Below are 26,964 nucleotides of genomic sequence, written 5' to 3'. Positions count from 1 at the left end.
AGTAGCAGTAGTGTGTACTATATACAATATGCATTGCAGAAATTCACCAAAGATCCTCAGACAGCACCTTCCAAATCCACAACCACTTCCATCTAGAAGGACAAGGGCAGCAGGCATAGGAAAATACCATCACCTCCAAGCTCCCATCCAAGCCACTCACCATCCTCACTTGGAAATATACCACCGTTCCTTCACTGTCGCTGGGTCAAAATCCTGGAATTCTCTCCCTAATAGCATTGTAGGTCAACCCACAGTAGGAGGACCGCAGCAGTTCAAAAAAGCAGCTCACCACCATGTTCCCAATGGCAACTAGGGCGAGCAAGAAATACTGGCCAACCAGTGACGCCCACATCCCACACATGATTTAAAAAAAGTTTCCTATGTGCACAAACAACAAGGCACAAAATTATGGCAAAACCATCACCCTGGAAGGATATAACCTGAGACACGAATCTATGGAGATAATTGGAACTGCAGATGCTGGAGAATCTGAGATAACGAAGTGTGGAGCTAGATGAACAGAGCAGGCCAAGCAGCATCTTAGGAGTACAAAAGCTGACGTTTCGGGCCTCGGCCCTTCATCAGAAAGGAATCTTCTCCTCTATCCATCTTCGATCCGCCTCCCCCTCCCTCCCTATTTATTTCAGAACCCTCTCCCCCTTCCCCATTTCTGATGAAGTGTCTAGGCCCAAAACATCAGCTTTCCTGCTCCTAAGATGCTGCGTGGCCTGCTGTGTTCATCCACCTCCACACTTTGTTAACACAAATCTATGGGATGGTTCAGAAAAATCCAAGATAGTTGGTCATCCTGCCCATTAAGTCCAACAGTTTCAGGGTTTTACACAGGAGTGATGTTAGCTAAACACTACATCTCCCTTAAGCAAGGCAGTCATATTCTAAGAAATAGTAAGAACTGCAGATGCTGGAGTCAGAAATAACACCATGTGGAGCTGGAGGAATGCAGTAGGCCAAGCAGCATCAGAGGAGCAGGAAAGATGACGTTTCGGATTGGGACCCTTCTTCAGAGACCTGATCCAAAACGTCAACTTTCCTGCCTCTCTGATGCTGCCTGGCCTACTGTGTTCCTCCAGCTCCACACTGTCTTATCAGTCGTATTCTAATGAAGTTTAAGTGATGCAGAAATACCTTTCTACTCTATATTATTTTTGGCACTTTTTAATAGCTATTATGGTCTATGGCAGGAGGAATTTGAATTTGAATTGTAAGTACTCTAAAAATTCTTGTATCTTTTTCAGGCAATCAATCCAATGCTTCAATTCTATGGATTATACATCTTATATTCTGATCTCCTGCCCTGGAGGCTACAGACTATGTTACAAATTGGTGGGTGCCACAGGCCTGCTGTAGGGCTGACGTTCATCTCCTAGAGGAATGATGATATATAATACCAATGGGAACACAGCTTGTATCCCTCTGCAAATACCAAAATTTGACTAACATTAGGAAATTATCTGGCAATGGAGACAAAGAAAATAGGTGGGTAGAAGCTCACTGAAGTGAACTGAAAAAAATATAGAAAATGTTGAAGAAATTCAGCAGGTCTGGCAGAATCTGTGGAGAGAAAAAAACAGTTATCATTTTAAATCCAAAGATTCATCATCTAAACTTTAGATGTGTGTGGCAGTTTAAGAAAAGTGACCCAAATTAATTTTTTTCTATTTCTGGATACCTATTATTACAGTTTGTATTTGCCCCACTTTTTCAGGTTATTTTCTCTGAATCTTGCTGTACACTCTCTTTTATAATTGCCAGACAAATATCTTGTTCTGGGCTGTTATCTTTGGAAAACTGTAGTCAGCCATTGGCAGGAAGACCAGGCTGATTTGGGTAAGTCCCTATGAGCAGCTATTCATTCTCCTAGACTGACCATCATCCACTTCTTTGTCTGTTCAACTGTTCTGCTCTCTCTTTGGGCTCTATATCCATCTAACATTTACTCCCTACCCCTTTCCCCAACCCTATCTTCTAACATTTTCCAAGCTAACATTAACTCTGATTTCTCTCCACATATGCTGCCAGCCTTGCTGAGATTTTCCAGCAATTTTTGTTTTTGTTTCTGATGTGGGCTGCCTTTGTGTTATTCTGTTCCTAAACAAAGCATTATATTTAATGCAATGTTCTTGAATGATAGTAAGGATCTGAAAGAATTAACCATTTGAACACCAAAGATTCTGCAAAACTTTAATCAGCCAAGAATTGTTTTCAACGCAACTTTTCATACTTTAGTTTAAATTATCTATTAAAATTGAGATTCAGTTCAGACATTTCTCTTCTGTAACATTTTGCCATCCAGAAACTGTGAATAATAGATACAAACATCTAAGCATTTCTAATGCAGCAGCATTGAGACGATGAAAAGGATGCTCAGAGTTTACTGGATTACAAAGGAGTTGGTTCCAATTCTATACACAGTCTGTTGAGGCATTGACGAATGCGGCAGACTCCATTCATGATGGCTTCATCTTCTGTCTGCTGAAGAATTGAAAGGTCTTACTAGCATCAGAAATGGTACAAGGCAATTTTTTGAAATTTTTCCAAGCTTATACTGTTAGGTCAGGTATTAGAAAATGCTTTTGGCTAAGACAGTTTGAAGAAGTTTGCCTGTAACAGTCTACCAATTTCATAAGTGCAAGTTCAAATAAGTGCAGGGTAATTTACTGCTTTCCTAACATAAACGGACTTGTGATTTTCTGTAAGACAAAGAACCACCAGCAACTTGGTGGCATTGGTAAGTTAGGCCTTTTGGTTTCGTTGGGGTACAATCCACAAAGCAATAATGCTTGGAACATTATTCTCAATTGCTCCTATAAACTGCAAGATGCTGACAACCATTAATTGATAATCCACTGGAATACATTATGCTTTGTATTTTCATTTGAATGAATTGTCACTTGCTTCAGCGGCAAGGCTGACATTCACTCCCGTAGAATAAATACTTTGATTCTGAAAACTCAATTATCCAGTTGCATCTTATTAATTAAATTTGTTTCTACGTGAGAATGGATGACAATTTCTATGTTACTGACCCTCCACAGCTTTTGTCTCTGGCTTCTGCACATGCCCAGCAGCAGGGATCCTTGGGACTGTCTCCAATTCTCTTCTGTTCAGTGGTCTTCGAAAAGGTTTCACCTCAGGCTACATCTCAAACAGGTGTTTTAAAAATGGAATATTGACACAGCTCTGAATTTCTTCTCCACAGATGTCATCCCAGCAGAATTCATATCCAGCCAATGTTGAATTGGCAACTTGGCTGCTTCTAAACACTAAAAACAGGAGAGCTTTGTGAAAATGGTTCTAAAGTCAGCAGTAGAATTTAATATTTTCTGTCCGTTTATCCAAATAAACAGAAAGCCCAAAAGACAAGAGATACATCTCTCCAGTTCTCATGTACAAACACACACTGGCTCAATGAAGGTTAATTTAGTCAGGTTATCAACAAGATGGAGTCAGTACAGTCTATGACTAATGAAGTGGTAGTTCAGGTCACAAATGTGCAGAAAATTAAAATGTTAATTCAAGCATTGCCGAAAATGTGATGGTGAAGAGAGATTAACCTCTCTAATGGATAGCATTAGGGCCAGTGCAACACCTAAGTATATGCTAGCTTCAGAAAATTATTATAATCTATGCTGTTAATATAGAAGAATTACAGTTATTGAGGATAATGTAGTTGATCTAGGTGATAGGAATACTCTAAAATTGAAAAGATCATGAACTAAACCAAGAGGGACTAATGGAAGGGTCTTCTTATAACTAATATTTTACATAAACAAGAGCTCAAGGAACAGAGAAGGACCCTGACAGAATGCACCATGTTTTCATTACAAAGTTAAAACTAAAATATTTATATTCCTTTTCTTAGTAAATCTGAACTCTGTTGTAACTCATAAGATGTAAGTTTACTGAGTTTCAAGGATTTTCAAAACAGCATTTAAATAACTTTGTTTAATGGCTTAGTTAAAAATAAAAACATAAACTGCAATGTTGGATTATGAGGATAAACCAAACCTCACAAACCAATACCATAATATTTCCATTGAAGTTATGTTTCCTATCTTCATATAGCCTGTATTTTTCATATTCCAGCGCATTATTATTGTGTTAAACCATGACCAAATATAAATGTGTTCACACAGAATTGAAACCTTTTTAATGTCTTGTTTGAAATAGCATCTTCATTAACTTTAATGAAAGAAGTAGCAATATTATTTTGAATTTTGCAGTTTCTGATGTGTGTTATAAGTTTAGAGTATTTGTTAAGAATCTATTTTTAAAAATCAGGAAACTAAGGTAACTAGTGCAAGGCATCACAAAATTTCATGCAGAGAAAATAGGGTAAGGTAGTGCTAAGTTGTGTTTTTAAATTTTGTAGACTATAGAAGGATGAAAAGTATGAGTGGTTTTATATCTTTCAGATCCTATGGTATCACAGTTGTTAGGCTCTAAAAAGTTTGAGTTAACATTTGGAATCATAGACTGATATGACAAAGAAGGGAAAATGTGTGTAAGGTAGCATCTTTCCAGTTAAAGGGGACAAAAGAAGGTTCAGCAGAGCATTAACTACAACAGCATTAATTAAAACTGAGAAAGACAAGAAGGGCTGCAACAGAGATCAAGGCTGGAGACTTGAGGTCTGCTTATCAGATGATAAAGCTACTTCCTGTATCTGTCCAGGAGTTTACGAGAACTGAGAATTCAAGAGTTGGAAAGGCTTTAAAGGGTGTTAAGAAGTGTTAAGAGCACAACAAGCCTTTGGCATGAAAAATGAAATTGACCTTCTTGATGAAAATTTGAGCAATGGAGGAAATATGATAAATTAAACTTCCACCTTAAGGGAGAGCGTAAATGGCCATCTTTCCATCAGCCAACTTCCTGTTTCTCAGCTCAAAAAAAATTAGAAGAGCAGGAAACAACAGAATAAATACAAATTCGAACTAGAATCTTGCAGAAACTATCATTACAATCAGGCTGTCTCTGACTCCTAGTCTTGTGTTGCTGAGTTTTCCCATTCCCCAGCTGTGTTGTGCAGGAGTGACAGCAGCATATGATACAAACAGTATAAGAATTAAAAGGTATTTTATAGATTTGGTTTTGATTTGTGTCTTCTATATTCTTCTTCTCCGCTCTCCCACTATTTTTGAGGCTTCCCTCAAGTGAGGCATCTATGATTGCTTAGGAAGTAGGGAATGAAAGGAAAGGAGTTTAAAATTGTTCAGTTAATTGCTTTAAATGATATCCAACTAAATTAAACTGAAACACTATCATATCATTCCATTTCTAGCCTTAAGTCTTGCAGGCAAAAATACATAAACTATTTTTCTTGCATCTATTGTGGTAACCTGAGGATAGCTTTTCAGTTTGAAGTAGTCTCATTCGGCATCTATAACACCAGAACTATTTCAGCACCTCACAGAGCTCAAGATGACAGATCCTCGGTGGATGATTTGACTAATATGTTGTAAAAAGATCATGCCATCTGGCTACTCCTTTGAAAACAGATGACTGACTGGATCAGGTTTTTATTAAGGTAAAGGAGACAAGTGGCAAAATCCTCTGAAGTAAAAATCTTTCTTCAATCGTTTAACAACCCAAAGCACAGGGCCAGAAAATCTAGAATTCAACAGTTAATAATACTTAGTTTCTCACTTGTGTATTTTAACAAGTGATTCTTATCACGACTAGTTGAGACTTAAAGCCCTACAAGGATTTGCACACAAAGAAAGATGGGCAATTAGACATGTTTTTGTTTAATTAGATTGTCGTTTGTCACAAACCAAGTTTTATCTTTCATTATTTTACCCCAAGTGGCCCATTATTTGTAGCTGATCTTCGTTAGTGTGTGCTTGCAGGCTATTCAACTCAAGGGGCAGACATGTTGTGGATCATTTGTGTCTAAAGGCCATTGGCTATTAATCTTATGTAGCCAATGGGTAGAATTTTCTTGGCAGGGTTAATCCCAACAGGCAGCTGGAACATACCAGCAAATGTCTGAACATAGACTCTTCATAGGTTACTGCTAGGCCTGCTGTCCAAATAAGAATGGTGAGTAGACTATTGACCCAGGTAGTCCAATTAGAAAGCCATCATGTCTAAAACCTCAGCAGTGTTTCTGGGAGAGTGTGAGCACTGCTGAATAAGACCAGAGAACATGAGATTGCCTCAACAAGGCACTGCCCTCAAGAAGGAAGCTGAATGAGGTGGCTAAGCAAAGAAGGCTCTTTTGTTCGCAGGGGAAATGCCTGCAGATGTGTCTTTGAAGCTATGGGCAGCCTTTCCTGGTTATGGGCCCCTTTCAGGACATAGAACTTACCCCATTGAGAAGCCATTGGGAGTCCATCTCCATGCAGCAGATGGCCTCTGCAATCACTGTGGACAGCTCTACTGCCAGCAAAATGCCAGTGGACTGGAAAGTTGGCCCTTAATCAGATCTGTAATTATTTAAATTGATTTTCTGCCTCGAGGCAGCAGCCAACTGAATGATTGCCATTTCAGCTGCTGGAAAATCTTCCTCATGATGCAATTGTGTTGGGAAGCCATCTCAACATGGCTCCCTGGCATTTTTCCAGCCCACCCACCATCCAGCCTGTATCCTCAGGGACAATCATGTTGCTCTTTCGTCCAGTCCAGCTGAGACCACTTGAAGCGACATAGTTCGATGGAAACTTTGTGAATGTGTACACCAACTTGTTCCCAAAAACCACAATTTTAAAATTCTTATCCTGGCATTTAAATTCTTCCATGCTGTCTCCTCTCTCCATTTTTGACATACTCCATAAAATATAGAATCCCTACAGTGTGGAAACAGGCCATTCAGCAAAACCACATTGATCCTCCAAACAGCATCCTACCTAGATCCACCCTATCCCTACATGTCCCATGGCTAATCCAGCTAATCTATATATCCCTGAATACTATGGACAATTTAGCATGGCCAATCCACCTAGCCTGCACATCTTTGGACTGTGGGAGGAAACCCATGCAGACAGTCGCCCAAGACTGGAATTGAACCTGGGTCCGAGGCACTGTGAGGCAGCATCAACCACTGAGCTGCTGTGCTGCCCATTGGCCTTAACTTTGCTTTGACTTTCTGTCAACATCTTTGCCTAATTGTGCTGCTACAACGCAGCCTGAGGCATTGTATTACATTAAAAGGGCTATATAATTGGAAGTTGTTGTTATAAACCCATTGAATAATGGAGGGAGTGTTCCCTGAAAATGCTTTTGATCTCCTTTTTGATCCTGTCTATAATGTTATCTATGAAATGGCTCAGAATATGGAACATGAATATATGAAACTGCGAACATTATGTCTTTAATGAAAGGCAAATGCTTTTAATATTTACCTCATAACTGAGCAATATATGACAAGCATTGGCCCTAAACCTTTACACTCTGACTTCATTTATTTACATCTTGCATAACAATAAAGAGAAGCTTCTAAACACCTGTAATGTACAGGACTAGGACAGAGAAAAGGTAGAAATAAAACTGAAACCAACAACATTTACCTTTATACTGAAGTATCATATTGAAAAAGCAATTGATATAATAAGAATGCTGTTTGTGAATGTGAAACAAACGTTGCTAATTTTGCCAGTACCCTTAACAGATTTCATTTTGAAAACACTCATGAAAGCACTCATAATTTCATGAGTCAATATTTAAAGTTCCTTAAGGGCACAGGTTCATATGTCTTTGAAGTTTTCTGTCTTTAGATTATCGACGTGAAATTCAAATGAAAATTCTAACACTACAAACTTTTCCCTTTCTTATGGACATGGATTTACAGAGTTGAAGATTTGTTAAACTTTTGGTTTTAAATGATCAGTATTTCCGCTTGTACTGGTAGAAGATTATGGTCTTTGAAAACAGTAAAAGCAAGCAAACAACAAAAGAATTCCCATGCACAAAGCAGTCAATGGAGTCAGTTCTCTTACTTCAGTCACGCAGGCTGCTAACCACAATTTGTTTGCACCAAACATCAATCTGCACTTGTGATTGTTACTGTACACCTGCATGCAATTTCTCAAGTTCACCTGCCTCTGGCTAACTATATTTGAATCTGCATTGATCAAATAACTCAGGTACTGTATTTCCACTCTGTTAAACAAGGACGCTCAGTGAAGCATTACACTGGTAAACAAAAACAAAGCCAGCTAAGATAGCTATTAATTATTCAAAAGCAAAGTGCAACAAAATGAACCAAAAATTATGCATTTCTCCTGTCATTCTTCATTATTATAGATTTATACCTTTCACTAGACATTTAATTCTATGACTGTCTTTTTAAATCTGTATTTACCAAAAGCTCTGAATTAACATCTTCTAAGATTAAATGAAAATGTTTGGCTGTTTGAGTCTTACTAAATATGTTTCCAGTATAGAGAAACTCAGATGGGAAAGACTGGATTTATAATGTGCTTTTCACAGACTAAGGATGTCCCAAAGTACTGAAGTCAATTAAGTACTAGCACTTATGAAGTGTTGTCTGTGTGGGATAGGAAATGCAACAGCCAATTTGCACACAGTAAGATCTCACAAACAACAATGTCACTCTGATCACGTTGATTTGATTGAAGATGAATGTTGGCCTATAGAACATGGAACTGTTTTTCAAGATAGTGACATCATGTCTTTTATATCCATCTGAGAAGTAGAAAGACCTCTATTTAATGTCTGACACCAAAATATTTCAAGAAGGTAGCCTCACTCTAACTTTTTCTTATTTTAAAGCCAGATGCAAAGTGAGTGATCCAGATGTGATGTAACTGGCTAAATGATTCAGCTTTAAGTAAAACAAAATTTATTTAAACACTGCAGTTGAAACACGAACAAACGAAATCGAAATTTAGAGTCATTTAACTATTGGAAAACCTAATTTACCTGATACAGCAACTTAGCTAATTAACTGTTCAATATAGTAACATCCCATAAACACACTCTTTGGCAAAGAGGTAAATTTGAACACAGATTCTTACAGGCAGGAGGGAACAACATCCAGAGGGTGATTTTAGAGTAAGTCAGAAGAATCCTTTGCTGAAGCTTGCAACCCTCTGGTACTCAAAGCATCTTGTGATTGCTTCAGCTTAAAAATGCTGGAAAAAAACATGAACAGGTAGAATTGGCCACTCCCCTTCCATTGCTAACCTATTACTCCTTTGACTGTCTGGCACCTCTGCCTTTACAATTTCTCTTCAAAAAAACAAAGGATAAAATAACCTTTCTAAAGTGAAAGCATCATCACAATGTATGCTTTATAAATGAGATGTGAGGACGTTCCCTGTTCACAGGCTTTGAAACATTGCTAACTTGTGTGGTAGACTTTATTTTCCAAAATATACTACTTCATTTGTGAATTGTTTAGAAGTCCGTTACATAACTGTACAAACGTGATATTACATATGATTGGAGCCAAATAAGTTTCTTACAATATTGTATATTATTCACTACAATTGCAATTATTAATATTTACAAATATGTATTCCGTGTTAAACCCATAGATTGAACAGTGTGGAGCTTCAAAAGGACACTGGTATGCTGGCAGAGTGGGCAGGTAGGTTATAGATGAATTTCAATATGGAAAAGTGTGAGGTGGTAAACTTTAGTACTAAAAACATAGACATGATAAAATAAAGGGCACTATGCTAAAGAATACACAGAAGCAAAAGGACCTAGATGTACATGTACATATATCATTAAAGGTGGCAGGACAGGTAGAGAAAGCTGCTATTAAAGTTACAGTATTCTAGGCTTCATAGGAGAATAAGAACAGGAAGGTTATCATAAACTTACATAAGGCACTGTTTAGATTTCAGCTGGGCTACTGTGTACAGTTTTGGGCATAACAATATGGGAAGGAGGTGAATGCATTGGAGAGAGTGCGGAAGAGTTTTATGAGAATAGTTCCAGACATGGGATACTTCAGATATAATGCTGCATGACAGACTAGATGAATATTGTCTTTTGCAGTTTGTCTAATTTATGCCTTATTATCGATGAAAACTTATTGAAGCCCTGGAAAAGCCAGAAGAACCATTAGGTTAGTTCGAGATCTTAAGATCTATATGTTATGGAGAAAGGATTCAATAGTTGCAATTTCTTCTTGTTAGAAGCGGTTTAGTGGACAGTCAATGCAATGCATAGAATATATACAGGTGAGGGCACAGGGAAATAAGATCATTCGTGTTGCTGGGAACATAGAGCATAGAGCATTACAGTACAGGCCCTTCGGCCCTCGATGTTGTGCCGGCCTGTCATACCGATCTCAAGCCCATCTAACCTACACGATTCCATGTACGTCCATATGCTTATCCAATGACGACTTAAATGTACCTAAAGTTGGTGAATCTACTACCGTTGCAGGCATAGCGTTCCATTCCCTTACTACTCTCTGAGTAAAGAAACTACCTCTGACATCTGTCCTATATCTTTAACCCCTCAATTTAAAGCGATGCCTCCTCGTGCTCGCCATCACCATCCTAGGAAAAAGGCTCTCCCTATCCACCCTATCTAACCCTCTGATTATTTTATATGTTTCAATTAAGTCACCTCTCAACCTTCTTCTCTGTAATGAAAACAGCCTCAAGTCCCTCAGCCTTTCCTCGTAAGACCTTCCCTCCATACCAGGCAACATCCTAGTAAATCTCCTCTGCACCCTTTCCAAAGCTTCCACATCCTTCTTATAATGCGGTGACCAGAACTGTACACAATACTCCAAGTCCGGCCGCACCAGAGTTTTGTACAGCTTCACCGTAACCTCTTGGTTCCGGAACTCGATCCCTCTATTAATCAAAGCTAAAACACTATATGCCTTCTTAACAGCCCTGTCAACCTGGGTGGCAACTTTCAAGGAACTGTGTACATGGACACCGAGATCTCTCTGCTCATCTACACTACTAAGAATCTTACCATTAGCCCAGTACTTTGCTTTCCGGTTCCTCCTACCAAAGTGCATCACCTCACACTTGTCTGTATTAAACTCCATTTGCCACCTCTCAGCCCAGCTCTGCAGCTTAGCTATGTCTCTCTGCAACCAACAGCATCCTTCGTCACTATCCATAACTCCACCGACCTTAGTGTCGTATGCAAATTTACTAACCTATCTTTCTACACCCTCATCCAGGTCATTTATAAAAATGACAAACAGCAGTGGACTCAACACCGACCCTTGCGGTATACCACTAGTAGCTGGTTTCCCGGATGAATATTTCCCATCAACTACCACCCTCTGTCTTCTTTCAGCAAGCCAATTTCCGATCCAAACTGCTATATCTCCCACAATTCCATTCCTCCGCATTTTGCACAATAGCCTATTGTGGGGAACCTTATTGAAAGCCTTGCTGAAATCCATATACACCACATCAACCGGTTTACTATCATCTACCTGTCTGGTCACCTTCTCAAAGAACTCAATAAGGTTTGTGAGGCATGACCTTCGCTTCACAAAACTGTGCTGACTATCCCTAATCAATTTATTCTTTTCTAGATGATTATAAATCCTATCCCTTATAACCTTTTCTAACACTTTACCAACAACTGAGGTAAGGCTCACTGGTCTATAATTACCAGGGTTGTCTGTCTCTACTCCCCTTCTTGAACAGGGGAACCACATTTGCTATCTTCCAGTCATCTGGCACTATTCCTGTAGACAATGACGAGTTAAAGATCAATGCCAAAGGCTCGGCAATCTCCTCCCTGGCTTCCCAGAGGATCCGAGAATAAATCCCATCTGGCCCAGGGGACTTATCTATCTTCACCTTCTGAAGGATTTCTAATACCTCTTCCGTGTGAACCTCAATCCCACCTAGTCTAGTAGCCTGTATCTCAGTATTCTCCTCGACAACATTGTCGTTTTCTAGAGTGAATACTGTTGAAAAATATTCATTTAGTGCTTCCCCTATCTCATCTGACTCCACACACAACTTACCACTACTATCCTTGATTGGCCTAATCTTACTTTCATCATTCTTTTATTCCTTAAATATCTATAGAAAGCCTTAGGGTTTACCCTGATCCTATCCGCCAACAACTTCTCATGTCTCCTCCTGGCTCTTCTGAGCTCTCCCTTTAGGTCTTTCCTGGCTACCTCGTAGCCCTCAAGTGCCCTAACTGAGCCTTCACATCTCATCCTAACATAAGCCTTCTTCTTCCTCTTGACCAGAGATTCCACTTCCTTCGTAAACCACGGCTCCCGCGCTCTACAGCTTCTTCCCTGCCTGAGAGGTACATACTTATCTCGGACACACAGGAGCTTTTCCTTGAATAAGCTCCACATTTCTAATGTGCCCATCCCCTGCAGTTTCCTTCCCCATCCAATGCTCCCTAAATCTTGCCTAATCTCATCGTAATTGCCTTTCCCCCAGCTGTAACTCTTGCCCAGTGGTATACACCTATCCCTTTTCATCACTAAAGTAAACATAACAGAATTGTGATCGCTATCACCAAAGTGCTCACCTACTTCCAAATCTAACACCTAGCCGGGCTCATTAGCCAGTACCAAATCTAATGTGGCTTCGCCTCTTGTTGGCCTATCTACATACTGTGTTAGGAAGCCCTCCTGCACACACTGGACAAAAACTGAACCATCTATAGTACTCGAACTATAGTATTCCCAGTCAATATTTGGAAAGTTGAAGTCCCCCATGACAACTACCCTGTCTCTCTCACTCCTATTGAGAATCATCTTTGCTATCCTTTCCTCTACATCTCTGGAACTATTTGGAGGCCTGTAGAAAACTCCCAACAGGGTGACCTCTCCTTTCCTGTTTCTAACCTCAGCCCATACTACCTCAGTTGACGAGTCCCCAAACATCCTTTCTGCAACTGTAATACTGTCCTTGACCAACAATGCCACACCTCCGCCCCTTTTACCATCTTCTCTGTTCTTACTGAAACATCTAAATCCCGGAACCTGCAACAACCATTCCTGTCCCTGCTCCATCCATGTCTCCGAAATGGCCACAACATCGAAGTCCCAGGTACTAACCCATGCTGCAAGTTCACCCACCTTATTCTGGACGCTCCTGGCATTGAAGTGGACACACTTCAAACCAACTTCTTGCTTGCCAGTGCCACCTTGCTTCCCTGAAACTTTATTTCGGACCACCCTACTCTCAACCTTTTCTATAGTTGAACTACAACTTTGGTGCCCATCCCCCTGCTGAATTAGTTTAAACCCACCCGAACAGCCTTAGCAAATTTCCCCCCCAGGATATTGGTACCCCTCTGGTTCAGGTGAAGACCATCTTGCTTGTAGAGGTCCCACCTACTCCAGAAAGAGCCCCAATTATCCAAGAATCCAAAACCCTCCCTCCTGCACCATCCCTGTAGCTACGTGTTCAACTCCTCTCTCTCCCTATTGCTGGCCTCACTAGCACGTGGCACAGGCAACAAACCAGAGACAACAACTCTGTTCGTCCTAGCTCTCAGCTTCCATCCTAGCTCCCTGAATTTCTGCCTTAAATCCCTGTCTCTCTTCCTACCTATGTCGTTGGTACCAATGTGGACCACGGTTTGGGGCTGCTCCCCCTCCCCTTGAAGGATCCCAAAAACACGATCAGAGACATCACACACCCTGGCACCTTGGAGGCAACACACCAACCGTGAGTCTCTCTCGTCCCCACAGAACCTCCTATCTGTCCCCCTAACTATGGAGTCCCCAATGACTAATGCTCTGCTCCTCTTCCCCCTTCCCTTCTGAGCAGCAGGGACAGACTCTGTGCCAGAGACCTGTGCCCCACTGCTTTCCCCTGGTAAGTCATCCCCCCCAACAGTATCCAAAACGGTATACTTATTGTTGAGGGGAATGGCCACAGGAGATCCCTGCACTGCCTGCCGGTTCCCTTTCCGTCCCCTGACCGTAACCCATCTGCCTTTTTCCTGTACTTGGGGAGTGACTACCTCCTTGTAACTCCTCTCAATAACCCCCTCTGCCTCCCGAATGATCCGAAGTTCATCCAGCTCCAGCTCCAGTTCCCTAACGCGGTTTTCAAGGAGCTGGAGTTGGGTGCACTTCCCACAGATTCTGCAGGAGGAACAGAAGAAAAAAAAATTGATGCCAGCTACGGTGACCACCAGAGGTCAACAGGCTCCACTTCCACTCTGCACATCAAAGCTGAATATTCAATGCATATCTAAGGAATTTCTTTTAGATGGAAAGCAAGGATCTGAACAATGACTCTATCCAATATCAGGCCAAATGGTTTTGGTTATGGGATATTTGTCTGCAGCATTGGCCCTTGCTGCACCAGTTTTACACCCATATCAGGTGCAACAAGGCCCAATTTCTAGGCCACATTTTGATCCAGCTCCTCGTTGATTTAATGTGCTGCTGGGACTATCTGGCTTCAAAAGTTTACTTTCCTGTAATAACTGGCAGTCACCTGAGTTGAGCAGCATGACCTGGATAAGGTTAATTTCAGTTCTAAAACCCACAGGCATTTCAAATGTATTTAATACTCAAAACTGCATGCTGCAGTGACCTTTACAATTACCGGAGAGCTTAAGACCTGAAAGAATTGACATTAAGATCGTTCTCACCTGCAAGTTGAGGTCTAGCTTGTCTTTATTGATCCAGTACTTCCAGATCAGGTGGTGTCCATCAGGCCCAGATAAGAAGCTGTTAGCAAAATTACTACTCTGCAAGGTTTCTATGGCATTTCTTATCTTGTTTACCTGGATCAGTCAAATCAGGACAAAGAAGCTATAAATAGAAATCAATGCTGTGTGGCTATTACGCTGCTTATAGATAATTAAGAAGAAGCAAAAGTTTCCTGAAATTTGCTGATTTTCTGGTCAGTGGAAGTTTGTGACTATCATCTACTGACTGATCTGCAGTGGCTTGATTCTAAGTTAGGGCTAAATGGGATATTCAGTAAAATCAAACTTATAGCTGACATTTCTGCAAAAAAAAACCAAAATCCATTTGGATTTTAATGGGTGGGATAAAAGGGGGAATCCAGTGGCAGGATATGTCAATGCCCAAATTATAACTGACTGCTACTGGTAGCAGTGTCAGATTTTAAAACTCATGATGGGATTCAGAGCACCGAAGCACAAGATTTATTTTCTTTGTTGGAACTCTATTGCTGCCTTTTCCTTGTTTCACAGAGCCGTCAGTATCTCACAAGCAATCATTGCAGCCAATTAACTGGATCACACGGCAAAGATTTGAAATTTCTTAATATATTGAATCCATTGATTGCATTTTAAATGAATCAAACAAAGTTTACAGAGACTCAGCATTCAGAGTGACACCATGAAATTAGGATTACCATTCTGGAGGCACATCCTAGTAATAAAAAACATTTCTCCAGAAAAGGTAAGTAGCTATTTCAGGAGAGATAGTGGATTAGTGGTAATATCGCTGGAGGAATAATCCAGAAATTTGGACTAATGCTGTGGAGACATTTAAATTCAATCAATATGTCTGAAATCTAAAGCTAGCCCCCACCCCCCCCATGATGGTGACCATGGAACTTTCATCAATTAAGATGAAAATCCAGCTGGTTTACTATTGCCCTATAGGTAAGGAAATCTGCCATTCTTACCTGGTCTGTCCTATATATGACTCCTGACCCAGAACCCAGGAAGCCACTGTGTTGAAAGGCAGTCAGGGATGTGCAGGCCTTGTCTGCAAAACCATGTAAATTGGCAGGCTCTCGGGTTTAATCCACGATGCAAAATTATCTGAATTTTAATCCAGGATGAACAGTGTTGCTATCATCATCCTTGGTTTTCCTGAGAAAAGGAGCGAGGGAAAAAAATCTAATAGCTCCTAGTTTGAATAAATTCAAGTTCAAAAGCCCTCATGGTTGAAAAGCTTACCTCATTGCCTAGCTTATCCATGAAGAAGATTTACTGGTGATTGCCAGTTCTGATGGAGATGTAGCTTAGTGCATGGTTTGAGCTTCAGGAAAAGACAGAAAACATCGATCACTATGTGAAAAATAAATAATACTGGTTAAAAGTGTGAAAAGAGTGGGCCCGTCAGGAACTAAAGGCTGCAGCTCCAATTAGAAGGATCAGGTTGCATCATTTTAAAGAGATTATTAACATTATGCATTCAAATGTTAATTTGTAGTCTTTAATTTATTCATTATTTTACCCAGTAACAGATAACATGCGTTGAATTTTAAGTTTTTTTTTATTTTGAGAGCACACTAGTACTTGAGTCCAATAGTGAATAATGTTGATGAAAATCTGGTGTATTTCTTTGTGGGATGGTTACAATAGCGTGATGGAAAGTAAACGATCCGGAAGTTTCATTCATCCAATATGTAAAAACACTTCAATAATAGTCTCAAAGCAAATTGATGACAAAAATCTCTGCTAACTGTAATACACTATAAACAACTTATCCAGTTTGAGGTAAGGACTTAGAAATGGGTGCTTACTTACTGTAATTTGAAAACAAATTCTTTTACATATTTTCTAAGCAGTCTAATTTTAACATGCTCTGTCCAGCAAGAATAGGCACACAATTGAAATAGTCAAGCAATGAATTAGTTGTGCTTTACTCTTTGATCCTGCCCAACATCTAAATCAACATCTAAACTAAATACTTCTTTTTAGGCAAACAAAGAACCTGACTGATTCCAGCACTAGTCTCAATATTCTTCTTGTGTCCTGTATCTGAAGGCAGGCCCTTGGCGATTCTTTGCTGAAATGTGATTTCCTCCTTACAAATAAGGCGAGTGGCAGGTAACATATCTATCTCAGCTGCAATGGTGATTCAGCATGCACTGTTGGTGCACATCCGATCCTGGAACTAGTCATCTAACCCATGTTAGCATTCCCATCAGCTTCATTAACGTGAGCTACTTTGGGCAGTAAGATGTTCATTGGATCCCTATGACATTTTTCTGGCCTCTATATAACCAGGTGGAGAAGAGGAGCCTCTAAAGTAAGTAAATAACTTTGGAAGGGCCAGAAACAGTACAAATGTTCCTTTATTGAGCATCACTAGAAGACTATAGGTACTGAATCTTACGAGAAATTGACTGTGTTTCATGGAGGGTTTCTGTCCATGAGGCTTAGTGAGCTTTCTTGAGCTGTCTTCCCAAACTCATTACCTATGCACCACCCCCTATGGGTTGTATTGTATTCTCCCATTTGCTGCTGGCGAAAGTATTGGCTACTGCTGACACTTCTTGGGATTCTTGGTGCCAGTGCCATCTTTAAAATCCAGGCATACACCTGGTCAAGCAATGGTAAATCAGAGCTGTCCTGCACAGTTTGTTTTATTGACCCTACTCATGTCAAACAGTGGGTAATCAGCATCTCACTTTGACAATCAAGACCCAAAGGTCCTGCAAGATGGAGGATGCATGTGGGCTCTTGCCATAGAGCATGCCATGAGATGATGGTTCGAGGAGCAAGCTGGATTCACCAGGTTACTGCTTTGACATTCAATTTTTCAGAAATTGTTAGAGCCTGCTTTCTATCTGGAAGGTGGGAGAATGGGATGCTGCATATCAATGAAATGAGATGACATCATAATGATGATCATATGCAGGTAGACCTCTTGCCACTCATCTGCGAGAATCCTGTCTCACTGTTCAACACAAGGTTCAAAAATAGGACTTTTTTGTTATCGACAGTGGTACATTCCTCACTATTGACCTCATGTGATTCTCCCAACTTTCTGACCAATGTCTATGTTGTTCAGGGGCTGGTAAGATTTCATCCTAGGTTTCCTTTCATCTACCCTCCCTGAAAAAAACTCGAATATGCCCCTTATCCTCATTCTCTCTCAACTTGTTGCAATGATGACCATTAGCCTCATAAAAGCCAACCGGTCTGCTTTTTCAGGATGACAGCTGGATGCAAATAATGTAAGGCTACTAAAATTGGTCATGGCCTATGCCAAAGTCTCCTGAGTTGGAAAGTCACAATTTTCTTTTTATTTCTACCCTACAGTTAAAAAAAACTTCTGTTTAACATTTTTTAGTCTATCCTAAAACCATTTGAGAATGCAAGCATCCATTAAGATAGGTATTACTTAGATACTGCCTTCTTCTGCTTGCGCCTGATAGTTTTTGAGGCTTCCAGTGTACCCACACTGTAATGTGGTTGCGCCAACATTACCTGATTTTTGCAATTTAAAATGGTATATTTTATCACAAGTTAAAGCGAAAAAATCAAAAACTTTGACATTTCACTCCTAACTTCAAATTTGTTTCAACTAGTCTTGTCGTAAGACCAAAAGTGTGTATCTAGATTAACTGTGCTGAAAAAGGTATTCTTGCAAAAAAAAAGTTCGCTTAATTTTAGATGACACATCTAAGTCATTTAGTATTTTGTAATTTGGCAATACCTTGTTCAATTGTTAATGATTTATGAAACCCACTAGAGCTAATGAGGGCATGTGTTCTCCTTCAGGGCACTGGCAGTTAGTATATCCGTCAATGTAATATGCACAAATGAGGAGTAAGTACAGCACGATTGAAATCATTCTCTGGAGGCACAGAGCAGAACTGGTAAAGGAATTACAATAAACAAAATTAAGTAAAGAGTGGCCCCTTGTGGTCAGACTACTAGCTTTGTACCAGCTGAGAAAGAATCTTTGATTTCTTTCATTAGTTTGCATGAAGATATTTTCAATGAGTTATTACCTAAGATTTAAGGGTTAAATCTGATGTGGCTATTTTAAAAATTCTAAAACTTTGAGGTAGGAGATGGAAAAGGGACTTTGCAGATTATCATTACTCAACTGCAGCGTTGCAAAGGCATGCCTTTTACCAGAACAGCTTCTCCTCCTTGTCATCAGCAATTTCCTTTTACAAATTAATCAATCATTGACTCAATTTTTACATACAGGTAGGAACACAGCAACATGAGCAGCCAGCCTATTTGAGGCCGCGGTTTTCTTCACTAACACACCATACTATCTGAAATGCCAATGAAAAGTGGCTGATCTGGTGAAAACTCTGCATCAGGAGATAACTGCTTGTCAAAGGGAATTTTACTTAAAAGGAGGAGGAGAGGGGACCTAATTGAGGTATACAAGAAAATGAGGCATAGATAGAGTTGATAGCCGGAGACTACTTCCCAGGGCAGAAATGGCTAACACGAGGGCTCATAGTTTTAAGCTGGTTGGAGGAAAGTATAGAGGGGATGTCAGAGGCGGGTTCCTTACACAGAGAGTTGTGAGAGCATGGAATGCGTTGCCAGCAGCAGTTGTGGAAGCAAGGTCATTGGGGACATTTAAGAGACTGCTAGACATGCATATGGTCACAGAAATTTGAGGGTGCATACGTGAGGATCAATGGTCGGCACAACATCGTGGGCTGAAGGGCCTGTTCTGTGCTGTACTGTTCTATGTTCTATGTTCTATAAGGAGTTATAACCGCAGTCGTGGGAAATCCAAGGACCTCCTGCTCCAATTGGCCCGCAGAAATCAAGAAACATTGTTTAAAACTTACTTATCTAACCTCAATTGCTGTGATCAGTAGGTTTTGCCTTGAGAATTTTATTTATAAGTTGTTGAAATAGATTTGCAAAGCGTATATAGTGTTCCTTTATAAGTCTGATGCAAATTTCTATAACAATATACTTAATCAGAATCCTCATTGTTGGTTCCTTCAGTATTGCTGGGTCAAAATCCTGGAATTCTTTTCCTAATAACACTGCCGTGTAGCCATGCTCATTCAAAAAGAGCTCACCACCACCTTCTCAAGGGCAACAATGGATGGGTAATAAATGCCAGTCTGGTAAGTGAAGCCACATCCCAAGAATGAATAAAAAATAGCCTTTGCCACAAAAAAGTGGTCTTTCAAATTTTTATGCATACAGCAGCAGAATGTGGTGGACTAACATGCATAGGTAACCTCATTATTGATGCTATTGATAACTGCTCCCTAAGGAAAGGTACTTCATCTACCACATCAGTTTCAATTTGCCTCAGATACAGGACATAACAAAACAAGCACAAAATCAATAATGTATTTGTGAGTGGGTGGGGACCATTACTCTCAATATTTATTCGCTTTGAATCTAGAAAATACTAACCTTAATTCAGTATCCCTCACTGAGTTTTATAAGGGGTAGAATTATGCTTTGTTTAATTTTTGTATATTTTTAGCACCTCTAGAAGGAATCTCACTTTAATACTCTGCAGATTGCATGTTATTAAGAAATATGTTATTTTATAAATTGGAGTAAAGTTCTTTGACATTATATTGTAGAAATGATGATTACTGTCAGCTTTTCTTGGCTGTGATTGCCTAAGAGAATAATTGGGAAGCTTCAGTATTCAACATATATTTTTAATGCAAAAGCACCTGCAATTATTTTAAATATGTGGAATAGGTGAATTGAATATCAAAATTATAGAGCATTTCTAACAGGCTGCTCACAAACCAAATCTAGGCTGAATATCATTCTGGCATAGCAATCAGACAGCAACTTCCTCAGTGGATTGAAGAATCTGGTTCTATAAAATGTCATTTAAAAATGTCTAATCCATTTAAGAGATAAGCCTGCATGATTTAACCTTTTCAGTGCCAGAACAATACATTTTGGTTATACTTCTGAGTAAAATTATGGCTGCAAGCAGTGGATATAAAATGGAATACAAGAACTAAAGCACATAGCTGATTGAAGGGCACTGTGTAAGAGAGAGTTAAATGAATACTTTGTTCTGTACCCTGTGTCTAAACTTGCTTTCCCATCAAAAATATTATTCACAATTTTAAAATGTCCCTGTGAACTTTGTGAGTTCAATTAGCTTTTGGTTCTTTTTGTTCTGATTATTTCTTCTATTCTTTCCATCTAGTTTTCTTTACCGATTTGTTCGTACACCCCCTCACTTCATTTATTCTCTAGCTAAGAGATGGGCAGACAAATTCCTCCAGACTTCTGATTGCTTTGAAATACGCGAGAGCTAGCCAAGGTTATGAGCATTTCAATGTTTCCTTCTTAGTTACGAATAGCATAAATCTTCCAATACTCCCACATAATAGAGTAACTGAGGACATTCAATTATAACAGTGGATCTGTTAATACAACGGGCTGGATGCTTGATACTAGGGGTGCGAAACAGAAGTGAGAACTGTTCCAGACCCATTCCAAGATGGCCAGTGAACTGGAGTTTCATGGAGGCAGCACCTTAGATAGCATGCAGATGGGTTCACCAGCCTATTAGCGATCAAGGGAGCAGTGGACTATTCCAACATGGGCCTGTTTTAAAAATGCCACAGCAGCCATTACTGCAGGATGGAGAAACAGTTGTGGTCTCTGATGCTCAGGACTGGTCCATCTCTGTCCAACCCTCCTCGGCTGAACACATTCAGGGCTTTAGAAGTCACTGTAGAGGAAGTTTTATCTGTACTTTGTTTGAGGCAGAGCAGGTTCAAGGGCACAGAATTATGGAATCCCTCCAGTTCACGTGCACCACTGTGGCTGAAAGCATTGAACACATTTCCCCACAAAATATTTCATCCCCTTGCTTGTCAAGAATTTATATATTTCTTCTTGAGAAATATTCGAGAGCTCTGCTTCCATCACTTTTTTGAGGAAAAGAGTTCCAAAGACACAGGGCTTTTTGTGAGAAAAGATCTCTCCTCACCTCTGTCTTAAACGTCTGTTCCCCTATTCATCACTGTTAGCTCACTAATGGCTGAGTGCAGACCTCAATATCTTGGGAGGGACCTGTTCTCCAGCAGTCCTGAGCGTCAGAGACCACAACTGTTTCCTCCTCCTCTTGCTATGGCCCTGTGCCAATGCTGATTCACCAGAATGTGACCCCAAGCCTGCCCCACAAACATTAATCACCAAGGTGAATGTCTTTGCGCTGGTGGAGGGTGGGGAAGGAGAATATGCTTCTTCTAAGGATCCCCCCTGATTTTTCTCCAGAGGTGTGTAAAGAGGTGCTGGTAAGATGCACCTGTAGCTGGGAACTTCCTCATTTTGTCTTGGTTTGGGAGTAGGATCGAGAGACTTCAGAGAGGTGGGAAGAAAAAGATTTATTATTGTCACAAGGCATCCCCCTTAACCAATGTTCAATTAAGAGTTTAGTGCTTGATATGTAGCTTGGAGTGACTGCGTAGGGGATTTCTCAGGAGAGGCTGCAGGTATCCAATGTCCCTTCTGTGCATGCTCACACACCTCACTCTCCTGCCAGGTACCCAGGCTGTTCCTCAAATGCATGAGCACCCAGATTTCTGGCATGCCACATCAAATCTTTGCCTACTCACATTGGGTATACACATTCTTCTCCTGTTGAAGGGTAGAGGCATTAAGAGATATTAACATGAGTGCATGAGTAATTTTATTGAATTGATGGAAATACATAGCTATGTGAATCCCCAGAGTTATCCCTAAGTGACATTTGCAAAAACAATGTGGTATGGGGGAGGTTATAATCGAGAGTTTTGAATGATAGGTGGTTGCTTGCAGTGTAAGAACTGGAGATGATAGAAACTGTTAAAATTTTTATAAGAAGTGGGCATTTGAAATTCATGTGAGGAGCTGAGGCAGAAGCCAGTTTTTGTAGCCCTGGTCCTTGTCTCGTCTTGTTTAGTGGGAAGCTATGTGATGTCCAGGTTGCCCAGGTCAGTGAGCTGTGTGTGTGTGTGAGAGAGAGACTTCTTGGGTGCTGTAGCTCCTTTTCTGTCTCAGGTGAGATCATTGGCAGATGGGAGAGAGGCAGCAGCAGGGTTGTTTTTAATATTCATTCATAGGTTGTGGGTGTTGCTGGCTAGGCCAGCATTTATTGCCCAGAGGGCAGTTAAGAGTCAACCGCACTGCTGTGGATTTGGATTCTCATGGAGACCAGACCAAGTAGGGATGATAGTTTCCTGCCCTAAAGGACATTAGTGAACCAGATGGGTTTTTCCTGCAATAGGGTGAGGTTTAGGGTTGACAACAGTTTCACAGTCATGATCTTAATTCCAGGTTTTGTTTTAATATTAAATTTAGAATCAACCACCTGCCATGCAGGCAATTTGAACCTGGGACCCCAGAGCATTAACTGGGTGGTTGGATTAACAGTCCAGTGATAATACCACAAGGCCATTACCTCTCCCAAGGAGGAGGATGCAAGTACTACAACATGGGTGTATGCAATGATGGAGATTAATTGAATATGAGGCATGTGATAGAGAAACCTGACCACCAATCTTTGAGTGACATGCAGTGGCAATGACTGACAACATTAACTCACAGGCAGATGACACATTGAATAGACAGTGGCACTTACCCTGGCAGACTGCCAGAGATCATACATTGTCTGGGCACCACAGACACTGGCCACTGCAGCTAATATAGTTCTAGTCCCATGCAAAAACTAAAAGAAGGCTGGTTTCCGGCAGAGGGGCAAATGTTGATGTAGTGGTAACATCACTGGGCTCGTAAGCTAGAAAGCCATGCTAACCTTTGTTTTCTTAATTTACTCATGAGATGTGGACATTGTGTGCTCGACCAGCATTTATTACCTGTTCCTAGCTGCCTTAATACTTTTGGGCTATGGGGTTCAAATCCAGCCGTATCAGTTGGTGGAATTAAATTTCAATTTCTTAATAAGATCTGGAATTTAAAACTCAGTAATGGTGATCATGAAACAATTAACGAAGGATCAATGGGCTCAAAATGTTAAATGTTTTCTCTCCACATATGTTGAACCTCTCCAGCATCTTCTGTTTTTGTTTGTTTCAGATCGCCAATGTCCACAGTTCATTGTTTCATAAAACAAATACCGCTCATCTGATTTATTTATGTCATTTAGCAAAGGAAACCTGTCATCCCTGCCTGGTCCAGCCAAAATGATTGTTCCAGACACACAGTAATGTATTTGACTATTAACATCCTTCCTAAATGGCCCAACAAGTCACTCAGTTCAAAGGCAATTAGGGATGGACAACGTATTGGCCTTGTCAGCAGCGCCATCATCTTAAGTGAAAACAGTTAAGTTCTCAATGTTCCCATTTAATCCAAAATCATCGCAACTGAGGCAATTTGAGCCTTATTCCTTATTTCTGTATGTCTTGCTGTTGATATTTTTAATTTTTGCTCCTGGAGCCTGTACTATGTTATAGATATTTTTAAATGCTTGACTATCGGTTTAGACTCTGATGTCAAAAAAATAGCAGATGGTGCTTATATATTTAATCAGTACTTTGTTAGTAATCAATGGTGAATCACTTCTGCATACATTTTCACTTCTTTTCTCTGACTACTTTTGAATTAGGTTCCTTTGCATGAAATGAATTCACATATTTAACACAGCTTTTAGTTTATGTCATATAATGAGTTTTGCAGTAGTAGTTGAAGTAACTTGCTGTTTCTTTAAAGGCAGAGAAATATGATTGATAAAAGTTTTAAGTAAACTGTTAACTATTCTACAGAATACTTAAAATATTAAGAATCTGAATATGTTTTATTACAACCTTGTGTAACAATAGAATACAAAAGGTGTTTGCTCACTATCAATATTGTAGCTCTAGAGTAATAATGTCAATCATTGCAGAGATTTCTGAAAGCAATATTGAGACAATTTTTTTAAACAACAACCTGTGAGTTGGTGCTGTAATAATAACTTTACATTAAAGAATTTAAGTGATGCTTAGCTATTAGTAAACAGAATTGGTTACTTATGCCATTTATTTCCCAGTTAAATGTCTATTCAATAAAAGTAATAACAATCGTGTTAGTGCAATGATAAAAGTCATTAAAGTTGGCATTTTAAATGCATGATTAAACAAAATTAGATGCCTTTGATTTATAGATTTATCTTTTAAACACCACAAGAAGCAGGGTAGTCACACGGTCCAGATGTGGGTGAAGTATGTGATTTCAATCAAAATAATCAGGCATGTACAACACTTCTTAGATTTGTTGTTAAGATATAGTAGTTGCTTCATAATTACTGATACTGAGGCCACACAGACTGTGAATTGCCCTGTCAGACTTGTTGTCATGGACACTGCATGATAAAACTTTCCAGCGAGAGTTGCTAGAGAAAAAAATAAGGAACAGCAATTTAAAAGATCTTGGCTACAAGCAGCTTTGTAGTGGAACATTGACAATCAAGGCAAAGATTTTCTAGATCTTAAGTATTTTGAATATCTTTAGTACTTGTATGTTAGCAGAGTTGAAGACATTTTGAAGTGTTTGTTAGGTCTTGTAGGAGGCTAATTTTATCTCAGATTCCACAGACACGTTGGGGGGGGCCACAGGGGTTCAAGCTTAGCGGCTGTGCTACAGGACTGTAAAAGCCGCAGGTGTTTTCTGACAAAATCTTTACATTCTTCTCTTGCACTTAGCCATAAGCAAAACAAAGAGACTATGGATTAAGCTGCATACAGGTAATAACAGATGTGAAAGATATTTTACATTACATTTAGCCAACACAGGAGGTCTCTGATGATGTCAGATCAGACACCCTAGCAACCATGAAAGAAAACTTTACCACCAGCAATGTTAAAACCTCAGTCTGCTGAGGCGGGCATCTAATCACGGTTTATCCAGTCATTCTGCGCTCCAAATAGAACTAGAAAACCATAACATCTAGCATGCAATGTATATGTAATGCAAGCTTACATCAGTGCTACATCCTTAACCACTACGATAGCTTGATCAGGCAATCATGGCTACTGCACTTAGTGGTATTTTGAATTATGCCTGTAGATATCATTTATCTTTGAAATTTTCAGTCACCATAATTTGGTGAAGATTTAGATAGGAATGATTCAATATGGAACAGGAGAATAACTAAAGCTGCTTAAATTTATTTAATGAGTAGTGTCTGATTGAACTCCCAGTAAGATTTAGTATCTCTCATTGTTTAAAATTAGTCTATAAGACCATAAGAAATAGGAACAGTAATAGGCTGTTCGTCCCCTTAAGCCTGCTCCACCATTTATTAGGATGATGGCTGACCCAGCATTTCTCATGTCCACTTTCTTGCCCCTCTAACACTGAGTAAGACAGAAGCAGAGAGATTGTTTCCAATTGTAGGTGAAAGTAGAACTGGGGGCCTAGCCTCAAAATAAGGGGGCTCAGATTTAGGACTGATTTGAGGAGGACCGTCTTCACCTAAAGGGTTGTGAATCTGTTGAATTCCCTGCCCGGTGAAGCAGTTGAAACTGCCTCGCTGAATGCTTTAAAGGCAAAGATAAATTATTGAACAATAAAAGTATTAAGAGTTTTGGTGAGTGGGCGGTTAAGTGGAGCAGAGCCCATGAAAAGATCAGCCACAATCTTATTGAATGGTGGAGCGGGTTTGACAGGCCAGAGGGCCTACCCCTCCTCCTATTTGTTATGTTCCCAGCCCTTTCCCCATAACACTTAATTCCCCTAATGATCAAGAATCTATCTCAATACTCAATATGCACAGGGTTTCCTCCCCCACAGTGCTCTACGGCAAGGAGTTCTAAAGACTCTCAACCCTCAGAGATTGTCTAACATTTTGCTGTGTGAAGTACTTAATATTGATGCAATGGATAGGGAACAAATAGGTAGATAAGGAAATAAAGTATTGGAAATCTTTCAGAGAAGTGGGAAGAAGATCAGTGAGTTAGTAGTATAGAATGATTATGGTATCCAAGCAGGCTAGTTGGCCAGTTGGTCTGCTCTAACTGTCTGCAAGGGCAACTTGACTATTGTCACTCCTCTGCCTTTTCCCCACTGCCTGGTAAATTTCAGCACTTGCCATGCTTATCCAGGCTGTTTTCGAAAGCCCCAGTGTTTGTTTTGCCTGTACACACTCAGGTGTTGCATTCCAGATACTATCTTTGCACAAAGAACATTTGTCCTCATGTCACTTTTATTTCGCCAGACACCTGAAATCAGTAATAAAAACAAAAACGGCAAGTCCGGCAGCATCTGTGGAGACAGAAGTGGAGTTAGCTTTTTAAGTCTACTGTGACTCATCTTTGAAACTTAAAAGTGTGTTCCCCAGCTCTTGACCTTTCCACCAACAACAGTGTCTCTCTATCTGTCAGA

The 26,964-nt window shown here is 40.0% G+C and overlaps 2 long non-coding RNA genes across 2 annotated transcripts in view; both read right to left on the bottom strand.

Annotated features, from left to right (window-relative positions):
• Nucleotides 1–2,306: 2,306 nt before the first annotated feature.
• Nucleotides 2,307–26,964, bottom strand: part of LOC132210509 (uncharacterized) — a 37,547-nt gene continuing 12,889 nt past the window's right edge. The window contains exons 2-3 of the long non-coding RNA XR_009446636.1: nt 3,048–3,284; nt 2,307–2,493 (exon numbers count right to left, since the gene is read on the bottom strand). This is a non-coding gene — a long non-coding RNA (uncharacterized LOC132210509). The remainder of the gene's footprint in view (nt 2,494–3,047; nt 3,285–26,964) is intronic.
• LOC125458044 (uncharacterized) lies at nt 14,578–15,947 on the bottom strand. Its single transcript, XR_007248728.2, has 3 exons — nt 15,847–15,947; nt 15,570–15,759; nt 14,578–14,694 (listed from the first exon to the last, which is right to left on the bottom strand). It is a non-coding gene; the product is annotated as an uncharacterized LOC125458044 (long non-coding RNA).

The sequence above is a fragment of the Stegostoma tigrinum genome, chromosome 14, assembly GCF_030684315.1.
Source record: "Stegostoma tigrinum isolate sSteTig4 chromosome 14, sSteTig4.hap1, whole genome shotgun sequence".
NCBI lineage: Eukaryota > Metazoa > Chordata > Chondrichthyes > Orectolobiformes > Stegostomatidae > Stegostoma > Stegostoma tigrinum.
The sequence above is the reverse complement of the archived record's forward strand: the minus strand, read 5'-3'. Positions and strand labels throughout refer to the sequence as shown.